At 36.0% G+C, this 16,781-nt stretch overlaps 1 long non-coding RNA gene across 2 annotated transcripts in view; it reads left to right on the forward strand.

The window, feature by feature from the left end:
• The window catches only part of LOC114013476 (uncharacterized), a 46,399-nt gene extending 31,771 nt beyond the window's left edge, over positions 1-14,628 (forward strand). For both annotated transcript variants that reach the window (XR_008747900.1, XR_003556478.2), the window contains exons 3-5: positions 1,679-1,782; positions 2,885-2,944; positions 7,805-14,628. This is a non-coding gene — a long non-coding RNA (uncharacterized LOC114013476). The remainder of the gene's footprint in view (positions 1-1,678; positions 1,783-2,884; positions 2,945-7,804) is intronic.
• The last annotated feature ends 2,153 nt before the right edge of the window (positions 14,629-16,781 follow it).

The raw sequence follows: 16,781 nt of genomic DNA on the forward strand, positions 1-16,781 counted from the left end.
CTTACTAGTCAGCAAAAGCAACCTGATCTGATTTTTCTTATGCAGTAAGTCATTATTACATCATTTTCCTGATATGATTAGAAAAAACATCCTATGTTTTAATTTTCAACTCTTCTTGTCATTGATGTCTTGTGGGGAATATTGATACACAGCTGTGGTTCTAGAGCACTACTATACCTGGATAATCTGTTTAGTACAACTAACTATTATTAGTCCAATTCATGACGTATATTGCTTATAAAAGTGAGGACATACTGTATTTGAGCTTTAACATACATCAAAGAGAAATGAGGCAATATTAGAAGCATTACGTATTATTTTTGACTCATTAAATGTTCTGCTCCAATACCTTACTGAAAAAAAAATAATATCAAAGACACTTTCTACTTTGGAATGTAACAAGACAGAATTTATGTGATTTATTTACACCTCAATTGAGAAGGGCCATTATTTCTTCCAGATCTGACAAAATAGCAATATGAAAATTCCATAAGAAAATCAACCTCTCTTTTACTTTTTGAAGGTAAATTTGCTCATCAGAAATAAGCAATAAATAAGATTAATATGTTTTATTGACCCAAATAATCATTCTAATAAAGTAACATCTCTAACAGGTTATTACAGTACTAGCAGACTCTCTGGTCTTGTAGAAACAAAGTAAATAATAATAGTTATGGATTTGAGAAAACTGCTCCAAGACAAAGACTCCATTTACCTTCCTAGTTCATCCAAGTTCTTTCATCACAAGCTCACAATTGCTTGTGAGCTATGTGCAGTTATGTGACCTATAGTCTATTTAGGATCCTTAATTATGTTTGTTAATATCATGTTTACATCATTTTAACAGGAGCTTTATGAGTGTTTAACACAAGAACTTTTCTTTATTTTTTTTCTTTTTCCAGCAAAGCCAAGTTTCAAATTTATGTTTTGGGGACTTGAAGTGCTAAAAGAGCTGCAGTATCTGATACTCATTTTAATCTCATAAATTAATTCATTGAAAGATTTAGTACTTCATTAACAAAACCATTTGACCCCTTCTATGTGAAAGCTAAACCATTGCATACTATCCTACATTTATTTCTGTCATATAAATGGCAAACCTCTTCAACATCTCACTTTCTGTTTATGTTATTAGAAGTGTTAATGCAGGCAACAATGTTTTATGTAATCATATTTTTTTTGGTATTTATATTATGAAAATGCCTATGAGGCATAGTCAGAGCTTTTTTACCACACAGATATTGCCTTCTGCTTAACGATCTAACAGAGGTTTGCAAACATATATTAATTAAGCTTCAGAAGGCCCCTTTGAGGGAGATATGGTAAGTAGCATTATCCTCATTATACAAATAATAAAGAGGTTTCAACTTGTTAAAAGTCACACAGCTATTTAGTTCTAGACATGGAATTAGAAATTAATTGCCCTGTGTCCTAATCATTCTTTTGCTATTCATTTTTTCAAGTATGATGGTGATAATAAATAACAAACTAAATACACAATGGATAGTGGATATCACAGAACAATCCCGATTGTTAGTATCTGTCCTTGGCTGCTTTGTAGCAGAGAGGTTAATTCAAATGTGGTGCTTTGGGTAACAAATACCAATAAGGGATATATTCTTTTCTCAGTATGTGTTTGTAAGTCTCATTAATGATAATGGAAGTTATGTGCCTGCAGGAGAATGAAAGAAGAATACATCTATCATGTCAATGATCCATGAAGTCAGAAGAGATTATATAGTCTACTATAAAGGCGCTGAAGGAGTCATTATAGCCTATTAGGTAAATAATGTGTTTTTTAAAAGTCTCTACATAGAATATGCATGTAGCTAATAAAATACAAAGCTCAGATGGAGCCACAGTATTATTATAGAATTACTGTGCTTTAAGATAGCGATCTCCAGCTGAATGTCCAGGCGGTGTTTTCAGAAGGACAAACAGTTTACTGCAGTTTTCTGATGGCTGTGCAACAGACATACATGTTGGAGCATGCCTGTAGCAACCTGCAATGGCAGGTGACAGCAGCCATACAACAACTGGGTGTGTTTTGACAGGCCCAGGAAGTGACTTGATACAAAAATTCACATCCAAGAATGCAATTAAGTTTAAAAAAAGGATAAATATTTTGTTGAACCAATACAGTGTCAAGACTGTAAGGCGCACTCAGTTGTCCCTATGGAGAGGCACTGGGAATATGCTACTTATGATGTAACTAAAGGAGAGATTTTGGGCACTTCTTTAAGAAGCCTGCAGCTTATCTTTTGCAACACTTAGCGGTGAGACACCTGGTCTCAAGTTGATATAAAGCACAGAGGTTATGGTGTGCAGGGTCCTTAATGGAGAAAGCTAAATGTCTTTGAAGCCCTGTCTCTGAAGCCATTGCGTGGAGTGGTGAGGTGCTTTATAGCTAGCAAAGAAGAAACAGGGTGTCTAGAAGTGTGACTAAACTTCCCTTCTCCAAGAGTTACAGCAGTCTTCTGGGTGCATATGTGGCAAAGGTGATTTTACTTTCCAGCAAACCAGAATCTCAGTCCTTGAGAATATCTGCAAAACGTCTGAGGCAGATGGGATGTGTCACAAGTTGTGAAGTAACTTGGCTGAAGTTAAGCAGCTGAGTAGAGCAGCAGAGCCAAGAATAAAATCCAGGTCTTTCAGCATCTGGTCCGCTGCTCCATCCCACAGACCACAGTCCTTTTTTAGTTCCTGAAGATTGTTCCTATGTCACATTACCTCCAAATGAAAACTATTCTTTTTTTACTGTGCCTCATCTATTCTGAGTGTGAAATTGTGCGGTAACCCAAGAAATATTAGAGAGAAGAACTTTATCTGTGCCTTTTTAATATGCTAACTATTGCAAAAATGAGATGCTTACATCTTCTTTTAGATACATCATTGAGATTCAGCATAATCATATCCTGGACAAGTCTTAACTCTGGGGGAAAGGGTATGTATTTAGAACTTCAAAAGCTAGTGTCTTTGCAACATGACAAAATGTGATAGCGGAAATAGATTGTTTCTCACCAATTGACACAATAGTTGTGAATAACAACAGAAAAGCTGTTTTCCAGGTATTGTCTATGTCTCCAGCTGAAAGAAAAAAAAAAAAAATGAAAAAGGAAAAAAACCCAAACGACAAAAAAGCAGAGGAGGGGAAGGAGGGAAGGGAAAGAGCTGTTTAGCAGCTCCCTGCTTATTTGGCATGGAAGTCATTGTTTGAAGTCAGTTGAAAATCCATGCTAGTGACTGCTGTTGAAGTGCACTCTTTCCAGCATCTGGAAGTCCATCCTATTAATTATATAAGTACTTTTGTTTCTATCATGTCTGCCTGCCGGTTTGCTTCTGTCAGCTGGCTGAAATTAAGTGTTACTGTTTGCTTATTTGGAAATTGGGAGAAAATGCAGAGGCAGTTACTTTTACAAAGTTGGGGTGTGAACCACGTGCACATTTCTGATGTAGTTTGTGTAACGTCTAATTCTATTGTGAGAAATTATTGATAAAAGTGTAGAATTAACTTTCATCAAAAAATGTGTGCCAGTATATTAAATGGTGATCTAGCACTGCTGTGCAGTGAAAGCTTTATCAGTACTAAGTGAAACCAAAGGTTTGCAGCCAAATATCTTGCTTGGATTCATCTGCTCTGGCAAAATAGCTAACTGCTGCAGTAAATTAGAAAAGATGCTGATTAATTCTGTCATCTATGTTCTTCAGCATTTGAAATTTGAAACCTATTCTTGTCTCATTAAATTTTGGAGCAGATTTGGCACTACAGTCAGAGAGGATCAAACCTTTAGATAGTGTATTTCTGATTAGAGACTGGGAACATACTATTCTGTTAGTATAACAGACTTCTGAAATCTGCATTTCTTTATATCATTTCAAATGAGAATTAGGCAGTTTTGTTGTATGAAGCTCATCAGATCAATAATGGAACACATGGAAGCTTGGTAAAAACTCGCCTAAATACATGTTACTCCCTTATCATTTTGGGTTAATAGGTCTTCTATAAAAAAGTGACTTCAGAAGCACTTAGAAATGTGATGTAGTATCTCAGAAAAATTTTCAGATTCAAATGGACATGATGAGAGGAGAAATGGAGGGCAGGCAAAGAGACTAGAACTCTATCAGCAGGGAGTAAGGAAGGAAGGATAGGAGAAAGGCGATAAAGAGACAAAAGTAGATAACCAAGGACATGAAAGAATTAATGAAGCTTGACAGGAAAGAGGCTTAGAATGAAAATAACATATCAGTGTATAAAGGCTTTCAGAATTTAATTCCATTTTGTGGTTCTACTGTTTAAAAAACCTTACATTTATGCTACTTGATTTATAACAGCAACTGAGGCAGTGGCTGAAGATGAAGTTATAACTGCTTCCATAGAGAGGTCTTGAAGTCCTCTTTGCCCAATGTAAGGGGGAAATCAAGAACTCTTACACCTGAGGAAAAACTATGGATTAACTTTTAAGACAATTTTTTTCAATTGTTTATTAAATAGTACTTAAAAATAATAATTCCAAGCTTATTATGGGACACTTCTCTTGGAAGGATATTGCTGTGTATATATAATTTATGTTTGCTTGATATTAACAGTTCTCCTTGTTTTGGCATTCATACTGTGGCCAAGTGCAGAAGTAGGAATTTACATGTGCAGCCAGTGGCCAGTTTTAAAGGAAGTTACAAGGCTTTTGCAAAAAAACCCTGAGCTTTTGTGGGCCCGTGACCTGGAAATCTTGAACTGATAAACTTACTGAGTGGGACACTTGTATGGGGGACACAGGGAATGTATTGTCCTAGTCTACAGGTTGCTCATTAATTAGGACTGGCTCAGTTTTTGACCGATCAATAGTTAGTTTTCATCTAATTTGTTTTAAGAAGCTGGACCCTTGCAGATGAAATTACATTGACATAATTTCAATGTAAAAGTTTAATAATGTTTAGGTAAAGTGCGATGCAAACAGAATGCTTGTCAGCTAGTCTTATTGGAATGCTTGTCATTGTGCCTTGATTAGTGTTTTTTCTCCAAACAGAGGAACCATCCATAAACCCTCATATTTCTAAAAGTAGAGATTAAAATAACAAGCAAAATATACCTGCCAATATTCTACATAGGAATCAACTCAAGAACAAAAAGTAATGCGTTTATAAATTTGCATCTTCCTGACAGTCTTCAGCTGTTTATCAGTCATGATAACACATGCCATATCTCCCTGAATCCCAATCGCACATTTGGAAATTGCTGTAATTTATCAAAGCTCCAACACAAGTCAAGTTTTGGCAATAAATGAGGTTTGAGGGGATCTAATCTCTATTCACAGCATGTTTCATTCAGCAGCAATAGAAGACTGTGACTTTTGCCTATTAATACTGCAGCTTTCAGAAGGCAAAGAAGAAATTAACAGAATATAAATTCATAAATTTACCTGTGGTTTGGTACTACATCAAATTTTCTTTTGCCTTTCTTTCTACTTACTGAAATGGCAGTCACCCATTAGCCTGTATTTCCTATCATAACACAAGACCTTACCCAGTGAATCACTGCATATTTGAGAACAGACCACAAATACTCCTTCATTAAAACAATGCATATGCTTTCAAAACACTGAGTTCGAAGAAAACCTGATGTCTTCAATATTCTGATCTAAATTTTCAAAGTGGCCATTATCTTTGGATGATGTTATTCTTTGCCCTGGTCATTCTTTTTTATTGCATCATTTAAAGAATAAATAAATAAAAAAAAAAAAGCATGATAGTATAAAAGTAGCGGTTTCCTCAAGTGATCTACTTAGATTGCACGATGGGGCTGGGAAAGAATTACCTTATTTTGTAAAAATTACATGATCACAAAGCATTCCTAGCTACCCTTTTGTAGAAAAGGCTACCTGGGCTAACCTAAAATCAACACAAATGAGCAAAAATTGAAAAGAGATAGATGCTTGGACTGTTGTAGGTTTTTCTTGCACGTGCAAAGGTGTTTTTTTGCTTGCAGTCATATTTGCTAGTTTGGTTTTAGTATCTTGTTTTGATAATGCACCCCTTGTGTATTTTATTTTCCCTCAGGTCCAGTCCTGCATGTATACCTTTAACTTATTAAAGAGATTTGGTCAGTAATTGCTCTGATAGGTGTGAAGTGAATCATACTGATAAATGTTACCAGGATCTATTAGATTTAATTCCATAACACTGCAATCAGATGATGAATTTCCTTACAGTGTCCTTCACCCCTGCTACAGAGTAGTAACTAATTTAATCTGCCACTAGATGTCATTCCTTTTTCATGCAAACATGAAAAATGTCAATTTCTACTCAAAAGTTTCAGTTAAAAACATAGGTTTTAAAATCAAAGAATTAATTTGCTGTATTCATACCTAAAACAATGTCTTTCTCTTCATAGTTTTCACATATGAATGGGGTGTTGTAAACTTACTGGGGACTTCCAGTAGATCTGTCTGTGCTTGAAAGATGTGAAAATATTTCACATGCTCAAGGAGCGTGTTGTTGCTCCCTTTTGATAACTAGTGATTAAGGATGGTAGAAGTTGATTCTGTTGGGTGAAATTCACGATGGTATCAGAGGGTCAATGACATCTATTTTTATATTTGTTCAGCCTTAAATCCTATTTCATTAAAACACAGAACCACTTTTGCTTAGTGTATGTCACTTGTCTGCTCAGAACTGGTTTCCTTGCTGTATTTTCTCACAGCCTGTCTGATCTTCTCAGGTTGCCTTTTATGACTACCTAAACTTTGCAAAGCAAAAGCCAATGAAATTCTTCAACCTTTTTGTGCCTTGCAGGAGGCTTCATTCTGGATAGTGACAAGTTCCTGTAAAGGCCTTTATTCTTTTGATTACCTGTGCCCATTAAAAAGTGTAGCCGTTCCTTTCTATTTTTTGAGATGAAGATTTCTGAAGAATTCAAACAGTCTATAGGAAAGACTGTTACATTTTATCTTCAATACTCATAGATTCACTTTGTAAAATATGCTTTTTATTTTTTGGGGAAAAAGATTTATGCAACATTATTTTTATTTAATAATATTTTAAGCTGTTCTTAAACATTGTTGAATATACACTACAATAATAGAAAAAACTTGCAATCTTTAAGTAAATAATTGGGTAGCCTTTAGCATATATTTCACTGCTCTAGTCACAGCCTTTCATTAAGGGTTCTGGGCAAGGATGGAGCACAATTTTTCAAGTATGCTCTGCAATCATTTAAATAACATTAAATGTAATAAAAATGTATTCAGTGAAGCATGACAATCTACATCCTCTATTTTCTGTAATCTATGATCGCAGCAGGGATGATGACTTTCTGGTGCTCTATGAAAATCAGATGCATTTGAAATGAGAAATGCAGTCATTGTTTTAATATGTGCTAACATATTTTGAACTGTCATAGCCTTTTAGACCACAGAAAATTTACTGTTGATAATATTCTACTAAAATATTAAGATGCTATGTCATTGGTATATTAATTTCCTAATACTTCTGTTTGGTATCAAATATTGGAAAATTGCTGTTAAATTTCACCTTACCTTCATTTTCATCTACTTTATCAGGCTGCAGGTCTTGTTGTTGAAAAGTGTAAATCTCTGAGATATATGTATACCATATTATTTAATTTCTTCCTTTTTTTGAAGCCAGATTACTTAGTACAAGATCAATGATGTATCAAATTTAGTTATAATACCAAAAAGTAGATGTCAGTCATACAATACCAAGATTAAAATTGAAATATTGCAGAATGTTTATAGAAAATTTCTGATGGCTGTATCTTGAAATAAGATAATTTTTTTTTTTCCCCTAGCATGGAAGAATTGCTGTTTCATTGCTGGGAAACATCTGTAAGCAACACAGAAACTGAGTTTCCTTGAGAAAAGAGAGATTAAATGAATCTCAGATTTGAGATTTGGAAAAATCAAGTTCCTCCATGGATTCCCTCCCTAATCCCTAGACCTGTTATTTTGGACTGTACTCCTTGCAAAATGACCCTCATGGGTCAGTGTTCTCATGTTTCTGATAGAAGTATGTTCTGTTAGTACCGCACTGATACAGGGTGGTCTGGGTCACTGGCTGCAGTTTGGCTTCTCTTTCCCTACCAGAATGAACTCTCCCATTGAATTGTTTCACTGTAGTACTAGAAAATCGTTAATAATTTGTAGAAGTGCCAAATAAATAACACTAGTGTGGAAGACGTTCTGTCATGATCAGAGGTATAGCCTCTTACTGAAACATCCCATTTCAATGCCATTTCATTTTCCTCTAAACTAGAGCTGTTAGATGTTTTATGAGTCACTCACCTACCCTCTAATTTGATTTGAGTACAGACTTTTACATGAAACTCAGCTTGTGCTGTGTCAGCTAGATCAATAGTCCATAAACATTCAACCCCCTTAGCTGGAGCTGTCAATTACCCAGAGAAAGGAATCAGTCCTCTGATTGCAGGTACCAGGTGCTTTTGCTTATTTCATCCCTGCTAGTGGGATTGCAACACAATTTAATATACTCTGACCATAAGACTCCTTCTAGGTTCCAAGAGTACCAGTATTACCATTTTCTTCCTCTTAAACATCAACACTGCCAGCATATGTCAAAAGCCATCCCATTTCCTAAGATCAGGATGCTGGCATTTAAGATTGTTCTTGTAGTGTACCTCACTGTTTAAAAAAATTATTTCCATACTTTCTCAGTATGAATTAAGTTTCAAATGTCTGCTCTATGACCATGAATTAGCATTTTTTCTGTTTAGTAGTTAATGTCCTCTCAATTAATATATGTGACACAGAGGCCTTTAATAAGTCAGTACTAGTCTGAGAATGTTTCAGAAAATTTTGTTATCACTTGGGGTAGCAGGAACTGGCCTGAAATATTTTATATTTTATGCATGTAGTTAAAATATCTTCTACTGATTTATAGTACAGAAAAGAGATTTCCCAGCATAGCTGGAGCAAACGATAGAGTTGGCTAATTCCCTGAAACACTAATCCAGTTCCTCAATCGTGGCAAATTCATCTTTCTTTCTTGCAAGTAATTCATCTCATGTTGAAATGGTCAGATTTAAATACCTTCAAAGAAGGATATAAAAAGCAGTTTGCATTCTGTCATTACAGAAAAATGTATTTGGTTCATGAGGAAAAGACTCATACAGGTAAACTACAATGATATTCAGCCCCTAAACACTTTTTCTGTTCCAACGCTTTCTCATTTCTTCTTGGAACTATGATAATGCTGGATAAACTGCTCTACTGTTTTTGTTTTACTTTTCCAAGATTTTAACCTTTTTACCAGTTTATTTTAATTTTAAATTAAAAAAAACCCACCACCTGATATGTGATTTTCAGACTGACTAAGTAGAGTTAGAAATACAACCCTGTCTTTGTGCTTTTGTTCCCTGTAGATGCTCATTTTCATTTTTAGTCAACCACATTTGAAAAGAAATTTATGGCCGCTCTTAGCCAGTTGTTGTCATGCTTGCTGAGGCATCTGTGTTTAAGAAAGCAGTAGGCCATTCAGGCTGCCTCCCATCAAGTGGGCCACTGGTATTTAAAGGGGGTGGTAGAAGTGACACCAAAGCTTGAGACCTACTGGAAGTCTTCTGAATGTGGTCTTTCTCCATTCAAAGTTTTCCACGGGAGGGACTGCATTTCCCAGGAAATCCTAGTGGAGGCATCAAGATTTAAGCACCAGTGATTTCCATGGATTACATATCCTCTTTCTAACAATGAAGTTATTGTATTCTAAAAAAACCCCAACCCCCCCCAAAACCCTTAATTGAACTGTGTGCTAGGTATTTTGTCTGTCAGCCCTGTTCCTGCAGTCATGAAATGTGTTTTCATTGGCTACCAGGGTGATGTAAACTGCTAATCTCTGTTCTGAATGTGCACGCTGTGGTAGGAGCCAACACCTGCCCTTGGTGCTGTGGTGGCTGGTCTGAATGCGACCTTTAGATACTGAGCGCTGAGCTGTGTATCTCCATGGATGGCTGCAGAGACTCATGATTGCTGTGCTCTGAGTTGGCTGGATGCAAGCCAGGTCTGTGCAGAAACAGTATAGTTGCATTAGTATAGTGCTGAGCTGGAACTAATAAGCCTTGGTAAATCTGAATGTGTTTCATACTCCTGAGTCCCTAATTCATTTTTTAAAATAGTTTTTTTACCCTGGATCAACATACATGCTTAACCGTTATGAAGACTGTTACAGCGATCCTTTCAAAGATTTTTTTTCAAAAAAGGACAGAAGAATAAATTACTTACCATGGTATAACTAACTCTTGATGCTGAATAATCATGGGAGTCTGCAAAATAGCTCTGTAATTAACATTATTGGATTAATATTGCTGATTTAAGTCCTTAGAAATACTGAGCATCGCATTCCTAATAAATCTAACAGTATTGGCTTTAGCCACATACATTACTCATGAAAAATATAGCTCTGAGATTTAAGAAAATTCATTCCTCTGCAGTTCTGAAATAGAGCAGTGATTTTTTTCCCCTCCAATCAATAAATAGAAATAACAGACATTATTAGCATTACTCTGAAACTACACATTCTTTACTTCATTTTAACTGGAGGTCTTGCACAAGCTTGTTTTATTTAATAATACCAGATGAGAATGTTTTGAACATCTAGAAAAGCTAACGTGATGTGAAAAGACTTTCTCAGTTTGGCAGCTAGACTGTAAATTATGAAGATGTGAGTACACAAAGGAAGTACTGTAGTTAATTCTATCAGTTTTTAAAGCAAGTCAAGTTTTTGATAACACCAGGGAGATGAAAAGGAGTATTTCTTGAGCAGAATGCCATATCAGCATGCTTTTTATCTTTGGTGTAGGCCATTGACTGTAAAATCATCAATCTCACATAGCATTTATGGTCAATATGTTGAAGAAATTAAAAACATTCCAGTTTAGAGAAGTAATGTGTAGATAACCTGAAGAGATGAAATGCTGCAGTTGTGATTTATTTATAGTCTTTTACAGTTTCATTTCTACTTCTTGCAAGATACTAAATATTGCTTCGAAGTATACTGCTATCATAAGCACATATATTTTGTAGTCTGTAAAAGATCAGTTATTATGTTGTAACTTGCTACAAATCAGCAGGTTTTATGCATATTGCATACTTTGCATTTGTTATCTGTTCTTCACTGAAACAGATTTGTAGGGTCATTATCTTCACTGGTGTGATCATATTAAGGAAGTGATTATTTTTTTAGTTTCAAAAATTATCTGAAGCAAAAAACATCAATGCCTATAGTTATAGGTGACCTTTTATATTTTCAGTATATAGAGAATTATTGCAATATTTGTTGTGTTGCAAAGCCCTATCAATATCAAAAACAATAACAATGCAAAACCAGGTTTGAACCAAATTCAGGTAACAGTATGCAAAAAGATTTTCTGGGAAGATTTCATTTCATCTGACTTTGCATGTGTATAGTGTGGATGTGTATATCTGAACTATTCATCCTAAGCTGCTTTAACAATTGATGAAAAGAAAGAGGCACTTCCAAGTGTGATTCATATAACTGTTTTTAGATATCTACTTTGGCATGAGATAAACTGCCATCAGAGTGTCTATTTACGTCCGTTAACTGTGAATGCAGCAAAATCGGTAGCTCAGATGTAGCCACCTGCATTTGCTTTCCATGGCTCCAGTGGTCTTTACATTAGGCCTTAAAAATGTGCCAGCTCTTTCCGTAGTGCTCAAAAGCAAAACTGCTTTAGCATACTGATACTACAGACGGCAAGAATACTTAATCACCTGCAAGTTCTCCCAAAATGTCTGTGAGAAAAGCTATATGTTTTGTCTGACGTTAAGTTAGATGATTATAATGGGTCTTTTTGACCCATTTTAATCACCTGAAAAGATCCCTTGTAGACAGTTTTGAAAACCTTCCAGGCTCCATTGCATCATTTTGTGGCAGAAACTGCCTCAGTTTTACTTTTGTGAATTGGGTGGGGTGTTAGCAGAACTGCTGCAATCAGTTGGTGTCATGTAATAAGGCCTCTGTGTTCCTCTGAGAGAATTCCTTTTTGTGTGGGAGCATGTCTTTTAGGAAAACTTTTCATTTTGGTTTTTAAGTGTCACTGAAGGACAAAGCTCAGTCCACAAGTGCAATATTCTTTGCCTTAGCAGAGCACGGATGGTTTCTGCCCCGAAGATAAACAGACTAAGAAGCTAGAAAACAAAAAGGGGAAAGGAAGGAAACTGATCATAAAGCCTCTTGTGCTTTCCACTTTGCAGAGCAGATACAGCCTTAGAGTCTCAGTCATGAAGAAGCACAGTGCATGTGCAATAACTACTTTTCCAAACAGTTAGTATTTTTTTTTTTTTTCAATGCTTTAAACCTCAGCCATACAATTCCATAACTGGCAGAAGCTGTTAGAGGCTACCTTGCTGCCACTGCGGCCTGTAGTACAACAACCACAGACTAAAGGCACTAAGGCGGTGAAGAGCCCAGAAATAAATAAAAGGATTTTGCTTCTTGAGCTTCTCTCTTTCAAGTCTGTTTAAAATAAGTCTTTGGTATGTCCATATTTAGGTATACACAATTTTTTAATTAGATCACGTAATTAAGAATAGAAACTTTTATTATTTACCTTTTCTACTTCTCTGTGTAGAGAACATGTATTATGCAGTAACCATATGTAAGTTCTCTTTTTGAGAAGAGCATTTAGGCTACAAAACAAAGATAATGTTTACTGAATTCAGTTCCTAATCCCTTAACTTCGCTTTATTCTGAACGAAATTGGCATGCAACATTTCTGTCTTATTGTAGTAACTTTTCATAAGACTTTTAATTATTATCATAATAACTAAATCCCACCTTGCAGAGGTACAGCTGCTATATAAAAGGAAGACAATACAAGCTCCAGTGCTTTTTCTACTTGACAACTAAAGTACATGGTACAGTGGTTATAATTACAGTCTGGAAGAAATGTTAGATGAAGAATTAGAGCCACATATCCCTAAAATGTCAGGCCTAGCAAATCAACAGATATTTCCCAGGTATTGTTGAGACTAGGTTTAACCATGACAATATCAGATAGTAGTGCCAAAATTTATCCTTCTTCTGTTAGTAATTCTCAATAAATATCTCATGATACATGACGATATGTATTGCAAAACACATATTATTCCATTATTATGCCATTCATAGTATTATTCCATTCTTTCTTTACAGAATACAGAACTCTGAAATGTAAGAAAAGTAACAAAAGGTGTGAAAAGTCTCTGAGATCAATAATTTTGTAAATAGTAATATGAGGGTTAAAAGAGCCAATAAACAATATTGCTTGAGAAGTGTAACTTTTTCAGTGGTTTACATTAAGTCTGCAAAGTGACTCACCTAAATCTGGCATAAATAAAATCGATTATAGGTTGTTTCTTTGTGGCATGGATCACAGACTTATGTCATTGGTAGCCTTTTTCATGCTAGTGTGCTACCATGATAAAAAGAAAATACAGGCCAAAAAGAATAAGAGTAAAGAATGAACATTCATTTTCTGAAGAAGTGGTGTTAGTATTTCCAGATAATTTTGTTTAAAAAGATTAAGAAAAGTAATAGGTACTAAGCCATTAACCTTTCATTTCAACAAGAACTTCTGTTTAGTCCACAGGAATGTTTTGCATATGCTTCCACTGACTTACCTGGCATAAAGAAAAGTATAAAAAAAGTAGGAAGTCATATTTTAGTTTGTATTGTGTAAGTCTTTTACATTCTCAGGTGACAGGGGAGCATGAAATCTGTCAGCAGAGTTCCAGAAGAATATACACTTCCAAATTCGTTGAGAATTGAACCTGAAAATGTGAGATCCTTTCAGATGCCACAAAGAAAAAGTGAGAACACAGAATTGCCTGTTATCTGTGTCTCTAAACAGGAGAGGCATGGATTTGACAGATGGACCACTCGATGGATAAGGAATTGGCTGGAGGTCAATGGTCCAAGTGGAGACCAGTGACAAGTGGCATTCATCAGGGCTAGGTACTGGGACTGGCACTGTTAAACATCCTTGTTGGTGACACAGGCAGTGGGACTGAGCACACCCTCCACAAGTCTGCTGATGACACTCAGCTCTGTGGTGCACTTGACATGCTGGAGGGAAGGGATGCCCTCCAGAGGGATCTTGACAGGCTTGAGCAGTGGGCCTGTGCAAAACTCATGAAGTTCCACAAGGCCAAATGCAAGGTCCCGCACCTGCGTTGAGCAATCCAAAGCACAATTACAGGCCAGGTAGAGAATGGACAGCCCTGAAGAGAAAGACTTGGAGGTGTTGATGGTTGAGAAGCTCAACATGACCCAGCCATGTGTGCTTGCAGCCCAGAAAGCCAACCATACCCTGGGCTGCATCAGAAGAAGCATGAAGGTTAAGGGAGGTGATCCTCCCACTCTGCTCTCGTAAGACACCTGGAGTGAATTTGTTTAGTAAAGCCACACTAGGGGAAGCAAAAATCTACATTAAAAGAAAGCGTGGTGTGTAAAACCTGTATCAAAAGAACTTTTAGCTCTTTTATTTTTATTCTAGGTTCTACTTTTTATTGTAAGTAGGTAGAACATGCAGCTAAAGTCAATGTTCTGTTTTTGACATCTAAATGAATAAAAAGATGACATTGCAAAGTAACACAGAAAGTTGTTTTGTTTTTTTTTTTTATGAAGTTTCACATTAGTTTGTGTGAATGGTATATACTGGGACTAGTCATTTATCTTTTTTCTCCATTCCACTAATTACAGTGACAATAAAAATACTCTTGGAAGCTTCAGTATCCTGTTTATCCACTCTTGAAAGTAAGCCTTAGCTTTTGAATTACTCGGGCATATGTGAAAATATTAACCTGCCTTCTCACACTTTTCTATTCTTCTTTGATTACTCAGAATCCTCTAATTGTTCAAAAAAAGCACATTTGCAGTGTAACGTAATTTTTTTTTTACTGTCTTGTCTGTAATTCCCAGTTGTGGAACTGATAAACATGTATGGATAAATACAGTTCGTGCAAATGTACAGTATATAGATACATATATACTCAGAAATTTAGATACTGGAAGAAAAGTATTCAACCTAGTTCCAGTAGATATCAAACCAGACATATTTAAGGGGAAAGAAATTAAAATCTAAATTTACAGCTCAGTGAAAAGCAACCATATGTATAATGGATAAATTTAGAGTACCCAATTAAGATTCTTAAATGTTTTATATTTACCCAAAATGAAGATCTCAGTGGGTCTAGGGCAGTTTCTTGTTCCAAAAGGAAGCATACCAGTGCGTATTGGCTAGCTTAAGTGGCACATTGGCACTAGCACAAACACTTCACTTGTTTGATGCGCAGGTTGCATAGCATGTTAAACCAGATTTTTCTGGTCTTAAAGGTCCTCATATGAATTGTCTGGCTGTTCACTGGGGGCAAGGTTAAAGAGAGATAGTGCTTGTCAACTTGTGAATTACTTTGACCGTGTACATCAGTTTATCCCCTGATAGCAACTGAAGAATCTTTAGGATGACACCATCACTAGAAAATAATAATCACAACTGCTGTTCATGCTTTGATATTCAACTGAAAGGCACTACAGCATTTACCATCTGTCCAGAGTTACACAAGACCAGGAGAGTTTATTGCTGTTTTAGAACCTGGGAAGCTTCAGGCATAGACAACTCAAAAAAGAAGCCACAACAGCCCAAAGAGATTTGCAACAAATTTGAGAGATTAAAATAAAATGTGTCCCCATAATACAATCATGTAGCTCATAGCTGATTTTAACATTAATTATCTCACTGTATTGTGGATTTTTCACAATTCTAAAAGAAGTGGCTAGTGGCTGTGGGGTGATGAGAAGAAATGGTGAGTCACGGCATCATAGTCCTTTTCCAACTTCTTTCATGAGAAGAGATACCCACTCAGTTTAGAACATCTTTCTCAGTCTCTTCATGCAGCTTTGTTAACAACGTGTGAAGGCAGCAACCAGTCAGGCAACCACCTTCTTTTGCTCTCCCTTCCCCCTTCCACTAACCCTTCTAGCTGCACAGGCTTTCCACTTCCCACTGGTGCTGGCTTTAAGGGAACTACCACAGGAAAATAAAAAAGTCATTTGTGCCTACTGTTTTGTTGGGGTTTTTTTTATCTATTCTATCATCTTTAATTGATTTTTTTTTTTCCTGAGAACAGAACAAATTAATCTGAAAGAAATGGCCCAGTAAAACTAGGCTAAGGAGAAGTATTATCTCCTAATGGTCCTTAATGTAGTATAGCTTAGTACTAATTACTCATTACCCAGGAGTCTGGACTGCATTCAGTGCACACACTAATTCCCATTACTTGTGTGCTCGGAAGGCACAACACTAGAGGCATTAAGAATTAAAGATATTTTTTCTCTTCTCATTTTCTCTGTTCATGGACTTAGAAAAGGACCAATAGGGTTAATGAGTTACAAGCCATTGGAAATAATCACAGCATTTCTTCTGCATTTCCTCTCCTTCCAAGCTGATTTTGGAATGCTAACCACATGCATTAGAATCCAGGCATTACTTTAACTTACCATTTTATTCTGCAAAATGATAAGTGCACCTCAGATATGGCTGTGTTTCTGATTGAATTTTTAAGAATATAAATTTCAGATGGTCATTTTCTGACAAGCATATAAAGAACCTTACTTTGAAGACTTTAATCTGTGTTAAATAGGGATAAAGTTAGGCTAATGAACTTAGAAGTTACTAATAATTTACTAAGAAGCTGATGTGGCAGACCTGCAAATAAGGAAACTGCAGAAGCCTCCAGTCCTTAAACACGGGA

This window comes from Falco peregrinus, chromosome 6 (assembly GCF_023634155.1).
Source record: "Falco peregrinus isolate bFalPer1 chromosome 6, bFalPer1.pri, whole genome shotgun sequence".
Lineage (NCBI taxonomy): Eukaryota > Metazoa > Chordata > Aves > Falconiformes > Falconidae > Falco > Falco peregrinus.